This window comes from Amblyomma americanum, chromosome 9 (assembly GCF_052857255.1).
Source record: "Amblyomma americanum isolate KBUSLIRL-KWMA chromosome 9, ASM5285725v1, whole genome shotgun sequence".
Classification (NCBI taxonomy): Eukaryota; Metazoa; Arthropoda; class Arachnida; order Ixodida; family Ixodidae; genus Amblyomma; species Amblyomma americanum.
Window position 1 is genome coordinate 134,521,144 of NC_135505.1, and position 13,806 is coordinate 134,534,949.

The following is a 13,806-nucleotide window of genomic DNA, read 5'->3' on the forward strand; positions in this document are numbered from 1 at the left end:
AAACTCGGGAAATAGAGCATCTAACGCGAGCATACATTATGGTTTGGTTTGAAATAGAGTTTGGCACATGCGTATTTTGCTATGCAATACCATATGACCATTTGCCCCCTTTAAGCTGGCACTACATTTTGCAGCATCTGAACATTGCCTCTGCCCTCATCGCAGCTTTGCTAGTGCTGCAAGGAACAACTGAGACTGCGCAAAGCTAGCAGTGTGCGCTGGCAACACGCCGGTGGGTGGCCCATGACTGCAAGCACGTCACTAGCACGGTTGCAGTGTATTCTTGCTTCTACGTTACGAATAGCCTTATCTGTTACGTTTTTTTTTATAGAACGAATTACTGACAAATCGAACTATTTTGCAACCCCCTTCAAGTTTGTTATATCTGGGATCAACTGCATTACCCAGTGCATTTGCTAGCTAATGCATAACACAACATAACATAGCCAGCATAACATAAGACAACATAACATACAACATAACATAACACAGAATAACACAACATAACATAGCTAACATAAACAGCAACCAAGCTTCAACTTGAATAGCAGTGAATTGTTTGAAACGAAGAAATCCCAGTTAGGCATGGCACACCACAGAAAAAAAGCTGCGAGTTCACAATATACACACACAATCCTGTGTACATATATGGTCAAGCATGTCTACTGATAATTTTTAACCGTAGCAATAGATGGCCCCAGTAATGTAATCAAAAGCTATTTTAACGTCAATCCCTGTCAATGCAGCCTCTCTGCAACAACAACAATGCGGCATTCTTTAAGTCGTGTCCCAAATGCCCATGCCACCTGCTTGCTGCATTCAACGACAAGAAATAAACATCATTTAGAGGGACCTGCTGATGTCACCGCGTCCTGAAACCCCCAAAAGCTAGCCAGAGCCATTCACCAATTTATTACCTCTCTTCCCTGTTGTGCTTACTGCTATCTCTTGGGCAACCTGCCAGGGTTGACATTTCACTGCTTGCATGTCATTAGGAACTAGTTTTCCACAAAACTGCCAATTTTTTACATCCACACACAAGCCAACCATTCAGCGCTCTCTGTGTTCGACTCCAAACAAAAACAGGGCTACTGGCCTTTCCCTTCACAACAGCAACACCAGGCTCCTCTTGCTTGGCTCGGAGCATTTAGGCGCATTTTCGTACAACAGGCAATACTCCTTAGACAAATGTTTTCTCGCGGCATTATTTCCAGCTCGATCCTGTTTTCCTGATCATGACAGGGTAGTAGCTGTACGGCAAAGTACTTTTTTCACTCTTCACACACTTCACGCATAGCTAAACGATTGCTCCGGCTACACAACTGAAAGACAACTGACAATACCACCCACCCCCCCCTGACGCCCTCACATTTCAAAACAATCGCATCTACTAGAAAAGAATGAAAGGGTGCAGCAGAAATGGAGCTCCTAAAAGGTCTTCTGATCTATACCATATTACCTTTGCAGATAAGAGAAAATACAACGAAGTAGAAAAGAAGAAAAGAAAGAACGATAACAAAAGATGAAAGTGAAGAGGGAAGAAAAAAGGGAAACTGCAAAGAAAACTGAAAATAACAAAGAAAAGGAAGAAAGAAAGGGAGGGTGAAAGAAAGAAAAGCCGGCATATGTCAGCCACAACCTTCGCTCCGACCCATTTTTCGTCGCTCCGCCCACTGCAGGCTGCCTTCCTCGAGCTTGTCTAAATCCGAACCCTTCCCGGCGGCATGCCCCGCTGTCAGAAACGAATACCAAGAGGCCACCAGCCCTGTCCTTGGCCACACCGCAAGCACCAAAACAAGGCGGGCGCCCAGTGCAAGCCCGGCGCCGGCCCGGCATAAAGGCGCCGGCGCGTGCCACTAGGCACGCAACCGCGGCAACAATGCAGCCTCCTGCCGCCTGCTGCCAGCACAATAAACAAGGGGAAGGTGGCAGTGTGATTTCCATGCCCTTCGTCCCTACCCTCGCTGTCTACCCTCTCGTTCCTCACTGCTCTGACAAGCTGTGACACTGAGAACGCACCGGGAGACAGAAGCACGAGGAAAGGGAAGAATTGAAACAAGCCGCCACCAGAACACGCGCGAGAAGGCCAGAAGGCGCTAACCAGAGGCTTCGGTCGTGAACTAGTTGCGGCGGGTTATTCTCGGCGAAATGGCGGTGGGTGGGGGAGCACATGTAGGCGTCAGGTAGGCGAGGGGAAGACCGAGGAAAGTTGCCAGAAGACCCAGGAACTTCCCGGGTTGAAGAGGGGGGAGGGTGCACGAGGTATAAGGCAGGGACAAACGACGCACCCCATACAAACTCAAATCCTGAATTTGCTATTTCTGGGACGGTGTGATCTCTGAAGGCGTGGGAACGACCATTCGTCACGTCCCATCAAAACAAATGCCACTGCAAACTCTCCGCCCCGTCCGTTTCCAGCCTCGCTCCTCACAAACTTCCCTGGTGCAGCTTGCGAGGAGATAACCATCATTACATCAGTTATCTCACGAGCACAGGCTAAACAATGCCAGGTCCTTGGCAGGCGGTCCCAGTACTACTTTTAATTCAGTACTTCGATTGTTATCTCCTGTTTAGTACAGAGTGTTTTCCTGGGCTGAAGTCCAAATTTTTTTCGCTCTTTCAATTTTTCCAGGCGGTTACAAACTTGAATAGTTCACCTCATACAGCCTTTAGAGCCTACCATCCAAATGTTTTAATGTGGTTTCGATCAAACCTTTCACAACCACCTGGAAACCCTGACCAGACGAATTGTCGTCGAACCATTGATTACTGCGCCAAGCACTCTGGCTTTCAATACTACGTGTTCAAAAGCTAGGAAAAAAGGGGGTCTCGTTACCCCTCAGTCCTCAATCTGTCCACCGAGACAGCTGTTGATGAGGCTCTTGGTCAGCAGGGGAGCATATTGTGAGAATCCGGCAACGCACTAGCCAAAGCCGCAGCCACTCACTGAGCCGATCCACTTCGGCCTGCAGCAGCTCTTCCATCTCCTCCGACTCAGCAATGTCGATGGGAAGGTCGCCATCGTTGTTCACCCGCGATACATCGGCCCCGTGCTCGATCAGGTACCTGCAGGAACCAATGTATGTGCAAGGTCCATTACAAGAGAAAATAAAGACTCCTAGCACTCCACACTTTTTTCAGGCAAAACCTAGAAGTGGCTCCACAATGAGTTACAAAGCACACACTTCTAAAAAGTATAACACCTGAGATTTTCAGAAAAACTTCCCCAACGAAAGTCGACAAAGGAAGGCCAGTGGCTCTTTAAAGCAGCGAGAGAGAAGTTTGTCTCCTCAATCCAAGTTCTCATTACACAGACTCCTGTGCCACTTAAAAAAACAAGCATAAACACTTTTCTTTGCTAAACCACAGGATGCTTCATGCTTGCATAGTACATAGATGTGGCACTTGGCGACAAGCTATGCTTATTACTGCTTTTGGGTGCACAGCTCGTCTCTTCCAGAAGTACGCATGGAAAGCACTACACCAATTAAAGAAAAAGTATATTCTTTATACTGGCCGGAGAAGTGCAACCACCTATTGATGCGAGTGCACAGCTCCCATCACGCTGGTGGGCATAAGTGTGGTAGAAAAGTTTCATCCCCACAGTGATAGGTGGCACCGCAGCTACTACTAGTAGCATAACAAAATCTGCGTACTTTCAAGTCGTCGTGGCCAAGATCGGTATTGTCAACGAGAGTACAAGTGAAAGCACTGTCCCAAATACCACTACATCAGTGAGTTGGGCGAGTTGGTGATGCTTGGTCAATGCCACTGCCGTATTAACAACAGCCTTTGGTAGGCTTTCCTTTCTTTATGCATGAATCTTCTACCCAACCAGACGAGTTTTCGTCAATGCCACCCTGTTGCGAAACCTCAGCACAACACCCGCATCTGTTGCTCATCTCTCTGAACAACCCCAGAGTCTGTATAAAGCCTGGCTTGACAGCAGTGCGTACCGTACATTACAACATATATGTCTACTCTGAATGAAGGTCGACCCTCCAACCTATGGCCCTTGCTGACCAAAAAAAAATTGGACTCCAACTGCCTGCTGCAGAAGGCAAAAAGTGCTTAACGATGCAGTTGCAAGGCCTGTAGTCAGAGGCAAATGAAGGCCAAAGCCGATGGAATGGCATCCCATCCTGTCTTCCGTACTTGCCTGCGGCCGCCTAACTGGCAGCAAACCGAACTGGCAATGGTCCTGTAGCTCTGTAGTTTCGAACCTCGGCACAACGCATGGCTCAGAGGTTACTGGAAGTTTGCTCTTCCACTGTCTACTGCTCGTTAGGGAAAGTCAGCGCCAGCTAGATGGGCAAATGGCACGGAATTCAAATTTTAAGGCGAAAGCTTTTATACGCTCATGACTCCACAGCAAGGATGTTCGCAGAAAAGTGTCATACTACAGCTGTCAATCAAACATGGTTGAAGAGTCCCCCAAGATTTCTAGAACTGAGAGCTACTGTGTCCTTTCCTCAAAACACAATGCCTCCACGTAAGCCGACAAGCATCCTCACAGTTAAATTGTAATTAGTAAATTGGTTAATTAGTTAACTAGTAAAACTGGTGGTTGGTGTAGTATGTCGTAACTGGGAACTCAGTATGCGTGTGACGTCACTGAGTGGCGCCACCATCGATCGAGGGGAGCACTCCCCAGGCAATCTTGCCAGATGCCTCCTGAACGCCGATCTGGAAAGATGCCGCCTGAACACTCTCCTATGTATCCAGCAACCAAGCATGCTCACGCTAATGAACGTCAGCGCAAGTGCCGTGAAGCGAAGAATTATGCAGCCTTTAATCAACATCTTCACCACACATCAGCGACACAAACAGCAACACTGCACTAAAGGCTTTCCGCCTCGCCAAACTTTAGGTCAGCAAAGTGCCCCCCCCCCCCCCCCCCCCCCCCCCTGAATGTTTCATAGCGGAGTCAGTTTGCACAGTAGTTAATGATTTCTTCTTTTTCTTCTTTTTTGAAGCAGGAAGCACCATGCACCCTGCTGAGAATGGGCACAGTCACAAGACGTGTACTACGTGCGGCTTGGACAAAACTACCGTAGACCCTGCAGATAGGTCGACTCTGCATATAGGTTGACACCCCAATTCCAGATGATCATTGCTAGAAAAAAAAAATGTTGACTTATGCCCAGCAATATACAGTAACTTTCTTCCTCAAGCATAAACAACACATACGGCTAATAACTATGCATCCAACCACTGTTCAGAAGCTGAAAAGTGACTTTGGCAGTGTAGCAACAAAATTCACCGGGTTGAGATTTTCACTCATTGAAGCCCCTTGTAACAAGGCTTTTAATAGCCTTTATTTCTACACGGAATGCTGCTTGAATGCAAAGCAAGCACTGTACAATAAATAATGAATGATAATTATAAATAAAAATATCCATGTTCTACATGTCCACAGCACCTAAGTATGAAAACGGCTCAAACAAATGACTTAAGATGGGAGGAGTAAGCAGTACTCTGCTGAAGCCCAACACAGCCATTATAGAGAAATGTATTTTGCTATTCATTCAATATCAGGGCTTGTTCAAGAGAACTTATAGTGATAAAGAAATAATAAATGCACAAAAGGAAAGCAGAGATGAAAGGACAGAAAAGAGAAAGTGACAGTGAATGCACAAACTAGGTAAGACGGTTTCTTTGAGGCCACCTTGCAGCATCAGTTCTCGGCATTTAAACATCCCTTCTGCTCAATAGTGCACGGCAAGCCAAGCCCGCACATTCTCACCTGGCCACACTGACAAAGCCGCAGGAAGCCGTAGCGTGGAGCGGCGTCCAGCCCTCGTTGTCACCGAGGTTGAGGTCGCAGCCGCGCTCAACGAGGAACTCCACCATCGCGATGTTGTCGTCGATGCATGCCTGCAAGGACGGCAGTGACAACAGTGAACACACTGCAATCCCAAGCATGCGTACCTTCAACAAGCCCGCAACGAAAATTAAGACTAAGCCTCATGTTGAAGATCACGCAGCTGCAACAGGATATGGCTAAGAGATGACTGGGGGCACATGACTACGGACTATGACTGCTATCTGATCAAAAAGCTAAGTAGCCCACCAACATTAAAAAGTGTGATAGCAAGCAAAAAGTGCCACATTATACTATAACTGACAGCTGGGGCAACAGGTTACCACAATAACTTAATAAGGATATAAAAGGCTATCTTTAACCTTCCGCTATAAAATCGAGCAAACCCATATGCAGGCGCTAGCACTTGAGCGCTCGCACTTCAGTTCATGCCGAACAATCACGCAAACGTTAAAAGAAGCGCGCCAATGCTTTGGAGCACTACAACTCCACAGACAAAAGCACGTTCCTGAGATATGTCAACATATTACAGGCAGTCACATGTCATATTATAAACAAAAACGTAGCATATAAATGAAACGTAAGAAGGGCGAAGACAGGACGGTTGCTACACTTACAACTGAATAGAATGAAATGAGACGGTAAATCGCATCCCATCCCAGAGCAACAACACGCATGCGCATGACACAAAACAAGGTACAAACAAACTGATAATCTTACAACGTGTGGAAAAAGAGCAAAAAAAAAAGAAAAGAGAAAGAGCGATAGATAATAAAAGGTGCTAAGAAAACTAAAGTGCGTTTTAAAAACTTCAATTCCTTCTCCATCGGATACACAGATGGGCTACTAATGCACGTGCCTTCACTGCATATCGAAATTTCCTGGGCTTCCAAGATTTCCCTAGCTTTATTTCCCTAGATTTATTTTCCTTTATTTCCCTAGATTTTATTTGTTCTCGTCCCATCAATGAGCAATGTGCAACCCTTATTGCAACCCCTATGTGCAACCCTTATTGCAACCACGGCGTGCCGAGCTCAACTCTTCAATTACTGCCTACGGAAACACTGGTGTCCTCCTGATGTCGCCGGCATGTTCGGTGTGGTTGGTCCTTCCACAGACCACTGGAAGCGGATCGCAAAAATCGTAAAAGCAGAGTGTTGGAGACAAGTTGGTCTTGTTCAGGACTGGCTCCGGTTGCTGTGCCTGAACTCGCGAGGAGGTGGTTCGTCAGGCTTCAAGTTGCTGCGAGACTTTCAAGGCAATGCAACCATAGTGGCGGAGTGGTTGTGGCAGAAGCAACTTCAATACCTTCCAAAGATGTCCAAGAAGCAGGTAGGCAAGGTTCCAGTTACTTTCTTGGGAGATACTTCTGTACCAAGCGAAGTTCAGCGGGTTCCAGAAAAAGGCCCAAGTCTGGCCTTGAGATAACTGTTCCCAAGCATGAAATTCATGCTTCAGTTCACAGAATTGCCGACAAGGAGAGCCGTGAGGAGAGAGCACATTGCATTTCGGAGGGTGTTGACACAGTTGACAAGGCGTACAAGCTGGGAAAAAGCCTCACAAAGGTGAAGAGTGTTGTTGGCCTCTCTCGTGATTCAAAGTTGGCTTTGATGCTGGCAGATAAGGATGGAGGCTTTGTCGTTCTTCCTCGTGAGATGTATGAAGCAAAGGCGGCCAACACTATTGAGAAGAACTTCAGGCGCTCGCTTCTTAAGCCGGCTAAGGCTAGGACCAGGGCGTTGTCAAGGAAGCAGTGCAGCAAGAGGGGACAAGTGCGAATTTTTCTGCATAAAACCCTACTGGACCCGCAAGATGACTTGCTCCGGATCGCCGATTGGAGTCTTCATCGCTGCTGTCTGAAGCAGTGGACCATGAATATCTCCTTCTGTCGCGGCAGTTGCTGCAATAGTGTAAGCAACTGCAATGGCAATGTTTTGAAGGTTTTTTTCAACGCAAAAACGAACAAGCCGGGACTGTCCCTTCAGAGCCATCACAGAGAGACACAGCTGGCAAGCTCGACTAGCCAGCTTCCTCCAGGGTCACTTGAGCAGGCTTGTTACTGTGGACGCTTTCAAAGTCGCCAGCTCGGCTGTGTGTTAACTGACATCTGCGGGGTGATTTGTGTGGTGCTAATTCGGCTTTTTCTATGGACATTGAGGAACTTTTTTACTCGGTGCCACACGAGGAACAGTTTATTGCGGTGAGGGAGTGCATTGAAGAGGCGGGACCGGTGTCCTTTCAGAATTCTTGTGGTGTCAGTATTGATTCTTTTTTGGAACTCCTGTCTATGAACCTAAATTCCACGATTGTTAACCACAGACAGCATTTCTACATTCAGAAACGTGGCATTTGTATGGGGTCAAGTGTCGCCCCTGTGCTTTGCGAAATTTTTCTGGCTAAGTTTGGACGATTGCTTCAGTATCAGTTGAGTGACGAGCACGTTATGCATATTTTTAGATATGTCGATGATTTTCTTGTTGTCCTCAAACTTTCTCCTAGAGATGGCTTGGTTTTAGTAGCAGACTCGATCATAACTCGTTTCAAAGGAATAATGAATTCATTGAACTTCTCCATTGAACTACCGGCTCATGATTCCATTCAGTTTTTAGATATTCACCTGTATTTTAAGACTGGTGGGCAAATTTGCTGGGCTTACGAGCCTCTATCCAAAAAAGCGCTTCTGCCTTCAGACTCTTCCCATTCGAAGCTCATAAAGCGAGGCATAGCAGCTACATGTTTTAGGTCAGCACTTCTAAAGTCATGCCCTCACAGAGTGGGAAAAAGTTTTGACGTTCAGGTCGAGAGACTTAAGGAAGCAGGCTTCCCTGCCGATGTTCTTGTGGCAGTTGCAGAGGCTCTCAGAAAGAAACTGCTAAAAGAAAAACAAGAGCTCCTGCTACGACATATCACACCAGGTGACCAAAAGAAAAGGAAGTTTGAGGTTATGCCATACGTACACAGGCTCTCCCACAACTTGAAGAGAGTGGCAGCGAAATTTGGGGTTGACGTGTTTTCTACGCCCCTCAAGCTGGCAATGCTATGTGCTTTAGCAGATCGAGAGGGAAAGAGAACCAGGTTGTGGCACAAAACATAGAAAACCGTACGCCTCATGCGCAACAGATATTGTTTATCAGTTCCCTCTCCATTGTGGGTCTGTGTACATTGGGCAGGCGGGCAGGTGTATAAACGTTAGGCTGGGTGAACATGCCTCTTCACTTTGCCAACAAACTGGGGAACATGCACCAGTGCATTGCAAGAAGTGCAATGGTTGTTTTCCCCTGCTTAATCATACTAAAATTGTAGGGCGTGGTAAAAACCAATTGGCTAGGGAAATCTTGGAAGCCCAGGAAATTTCGATATGCAGTGAAGGCACGTGCATTAGTACCCCCTCTGTGTATCTGATGGAGAAGAAATTGAAAGTTTTTAAAACGCACTTGAGTTTTCTTAGCACCTTTTATTATCTATCGCTCTTTCTCTTTTTTTTTGCTCTTTTTCCACACGTTTTAAGATTATCAGTTTGTTTTTACCTTGTTTTATGTCATGCGCATGCGTGTTGTTGCTCTGGGGTGAGATGCGGTTTACCGTCTCATTTCATTCAATTCAGTTGTAAGTGTAGCAACCGTCCTGTCTTCGCCTTTCTTCATCCCGTCCATATGGTACATTTTTGTTTATATTATGTCTGACCAACTGGCCGCACAGTATACTCTGTTAAATCACATGTCTACAGCAGTTGCATAAAGCAACCAATCTGACTGCAGCCAGAAACAAGTATGATTAACGGCGTATTCCAATTGGCAATCCAGAGCCCTAAGTCTATAAAGAAGCACGAAACCTGTCTCAGTTGATAAAAACTCAGGATTTGAATCCAAATCACCCACTGAGGGATGCTATTCAATTCAACAGTAAGAAAACGTGGCCTGCATCGCCGTTAGAATATGCCACAAGGCAAATATAAGATATGCATATGGCTACATAAGGAATATTCGCAGGTTGTTTATGATGGCTAAGTAAAAATGTTTTGTTTTATTTACACATTTTAAAGGCTTTTTATATATTATGTGTGCGCACGTGCATGTTAGCGTCAAAGCGCATGCAGCGATTTCTACGACAGTGCATACAAATTTGGAGTGAAACCGAAGACTGCTGCACTGCGCGTTTATTTTTTTTATAGAGGACACAGCTCCTGCAAAGCCTAGCATCATGGGCTTACAAATCTTATGTGCCATGCACAGGCACAGACAAACTATGGGCACCAATTCGGAGTGCTGACCATATAACAGCAATGTCAGCACTAACAAGAACACAACGGCTGGTTCTAAACTCCTCTCCACCAAATGACTGACACATGCCACAGCGACTTTATTACTCTACTGCTATATTTACCTAAATATAAATGGAACCCGTTATCAAAATTGATCAGACAACATTGTATGATCAGGAAATATAAGTAGTACTGCTTTTCCCAATGCAAAATTTTGCTTGGCCTTGAGGGTACTAATAAATTAAACAATATGAAATGAAAGCAGCAAAAAAGCAGAAATAAAAGCGCTTATCCTTTCAAATCTTCTTTTTGAGAATTGAAGCCCAAGGTACAAGTTTTGCACTACAGGCACAAGACTAGCAATTCTACCCCCTTAGTGGGTTCCATATCATGGAAGACGTGTAAAGTGCACTGATGTGACAAGAAAAAGAAATGCGGTCACTGACCATGTCATGAAATTCAAAGACGTTTCGGAACCTCGTACGGGTTCCTGATCGAACCCGTACGAGGTTCCGAAACGTCTTTGAATTTCATGACATGGTCAGTGACCGCATTCCTTTTTCTTTAACACAATGCCTGACCAGGCGAACTTTCGTCGAACCATTGATGATGTGACAAGACTGAGCAGAGCTGCTGACAATGCCTTGTGTTTGGTGTTGGTGTTTATCAGCTGGGATGTCTACATGCGAGTAGCAGTTATATTCTCCACGTAGAGGCCTGCGATCACGGATTTGCAGTTTCCTCGATGCAGAGCGGGAAACAACTATATTCAAGCTAATCTCTGCGAATAAGGGAAGCCCTCATAAAAGGAAGAAAAAAAAAACGACTTCTACATCTAACGCTAGAAACTGGCCCATAAATTTAAAAAAACAGACCTTTCATTACAAAAGAGAAAAATGTTGCTTCTATCAAATCTTGGCCACTGTTGAATTCCAGAAAAAAAAATGCAAGCACAAGTGCATGTATTTGAGTACAATCAGCTTTATCAATGGCCAGCCACCCTATGAAAAACAATGCACCAAAAAATAACACGGGGATAAATTTTTTTCTGCTGGTTTCTGCAAGCCAGAATCAGACCCACTATTGCACATTAGCTCTGAAGCTGTGCAAATAGTCACTTCACAAGATCAGCAAAATTTTCAGCAATTCATCAACAGGGGCCAAAAATGCTGCCACAAGTAGATCCCTGCATTACAATAGCTAAGACAAGCCAGCTGAGACCAAGCACTACACAGGGTTCCCAAACAATTTAGGCCATTCATTAAGTTTTTTAACTGCTGTACGTAGCCGTAATTCCGGACCATTTAGCATTTATTTCTTTTAATATTCTGCCCATTAAGGATTTGTGTCTGCTTCCTTCAATAAACCTGTACACTGTACTTTACACAAGTACCTGCAGAAGCAAAGAAAAAAAAATACTCAGAATCAGCTGTTCTCAACAGAAACCACAGTAGGAAAAAGAAAATTGTAATGTAACACCGAACCTGCACCATGACAAAAGAGGCAGCGGTGTTGCAATATTTATTGTATTTTTTTAATATTTTCAACACACTTACTACGTTGCATTTCTTACATCACTATTTTGCACCTTTAAAATTTCCATCCTCTTTTCCCGATGATTACTGCTCGCCCTTTCTCCCGGCGATGCATTTCTCATACCCTGAGGGTATCGTAAATAAACAGAGCAGGGACCCGGCAGCCCCTTTCCCGCCCCCACAAGACCAACGCGCACCAAGAACAACTTCCCCTTCGCCCCGAATCGACTCGACTTCATCGACCCTTCAAGAACGCGCATCCGCTTAAACAAACAATCGCCGCCCGCCCGTGAGCATGACAACTTCCTTCCTCTTCCTCTTCTCTGCCACTGGCCGGGGCGAGCACCAAACCGTGAAAGCAAGAAATGAGCTGGGGTGAAGAAACAAATGAGAAAACTCAAAAGGACACGGCACCAAGCTCACGGCCGCTACAAAAAGAACAACGCAACCCCTTCCTATAACCCCATCATCCAACCCGCCTCCTCTTCTTTCAGGGCCTACCGCAAGTAAAGCAGTGCAGATAGAGGGTCGGCAGTATTTCATCATCCTCGGAATAGCAAGTCCGCCAGGCAACGCGAGAAGGTGGCGGCCTCCATGTTTGCATGAGAGGGGGAGAGAGAGAGTGGAGGGAGGGGGCGAAGGCGATACACAGCAGAGGGAACAGAGGCCGGCAGGAAGAAGGAAGGGAGGGGAAGGGTTCTAAATTTAGCCGATCAGACTTCTTCGAGGTGGGTGGTGGGGGAGCAGGCGAACGTTGGGACAGAGTGGGGGGCGCGCGCAGGCAAAAGAAGCAGCGGCAGCAGCGCCGGCAGAAGCACGGCGACGTTGTTCGTTTGGCCGCTGCTGGGTCGGGATACCGATGCCACCATTGCTGTTGCCAGCGGTGGCGGCGGCGATGGCTGCGGTGCCGTGATCTTCATGGAAGGTTGCCTTCCCTCGCTGCCTCCTTGCCCCCCAATGTCACGACTCCCATGAAAAGGAGTCGAAATTATTTTTTTAAAATTCAGGCGGCCTTCTTCTTGAGAAAGAAAAAGAAGGAAGGGGGGAAGGGGAGGAGGGCATCGAAATAAACTGCATTCGTGTCATTCTTTTCAGAAGGAGGCCACGTCAATTCACATTTAAAGCGACCTTAAGACGTCAGTCTGAATGGCTATGTTCAGTTTCCAATCACATGCGACTTTTTCTGTTTCATGGCTGAATATAAAAAGTGATGTAACTAGGTATAACGATGACTACCTTCTTTCACAGTGAAATGTCAACAAATGGTCTCTACCATCCTGCCACCCGATAAATCTAGACATGCGGAGCAGCACAAGCTAATCAATAAAATAAACTATGCTCACCCTAAAATTGGTAACACTCTGCAAAACACTACAAACACACCAGAAAGATGCAAGAAAGAAAGGTTAAACTGATGCAAAGAATTTTCACAATGAGGTTCTTCAATGAACCCTGTTCTATTTCAACGTGCGGATGGCCTCCAGACACTTTCCAAGTGTGGATGGCATGCGAACGCTTCCTGAATGCGGATGCCGAGCGGATGGTAAGTGCAGACGGCAAAAAAACCCAACTTTGTTGCTGTTTGTAACAAAGCACACAGCAACAAAACTGACACAGCAAGACGTGAACAGCACTTGCACTCCCGTGCCCCTCAACACTTTGGTTTCCTTCCTAGTATAACGCAGGCACGACGCTCGCTTCCGCCATTAATCGAGGGGAACGTGACAGGAGGAAGGTGCGGCACCACACGGGCTGCCGACAAAAGAGGGGGGTGGCACCAGCCAAGACCACGACCGCCAGGTGAACAATGATCTGTCAGCCGTCACGCGGGTGCCAGATGGGGTGAAAGGGGAACGAACGAGGGTGAGGAGAGGTAAGCAGCAGATGGCGACGATACAGGACGTGCACGGCAGACGACGGAAACAACGCCCATGTTGTCAGTGGCTTATCAGACGCAGACGACGACGCCTCTTTGGGCTTCAGCTCAGAGTCTGAACCCCCCTCGAGCCCTCACCCTCTCGCCCTCTTGCTACTTTTGGAAACTACGCGCTTGGCGCAGCGAGCAAGTGTTGTCAGCGCACGGGCCTTTGTCGTAGACCTGCGCACAAAGGCATTCTTTATTGCACCTTTTGTATACTGGGCACCCCTTTCGGGCCCAGGTCAGGTGTGGTATGAAAAGGCACAAT

At 46.4% G+C, this 13,806-nt stretch overlaps 1 pseudogene across 1 annotated transcript in view; it reads right to left on the reverse strand.

Moving 5' to 3' along the window:
• LOC144104455 (protein phosphatase 1 regulatory subunit 12B-like) overlaps positions 1 to 13,806 on the reverse strand; it is a 92,547-nt pseudogene that overhangs the window by 64,588 nt on the left and 14,153 nt on the right. Inside the window, exons 2-3 of the transcript XR_013308542.1 lie at positions 5,747 to 5,877; positions 2,948 to 3,066 (exon numbers count right to left, since the gene is read on the reverse strand). The product of XR_013308542.1 is annotated as a protein phosphatase 1 regulatory subunit 12B-like (transcript). The remainder of the gene's footprint in view (positions 1 to 2,947; positions 3,067 to 5,746; positions 5,878 to 13,806) is intronic.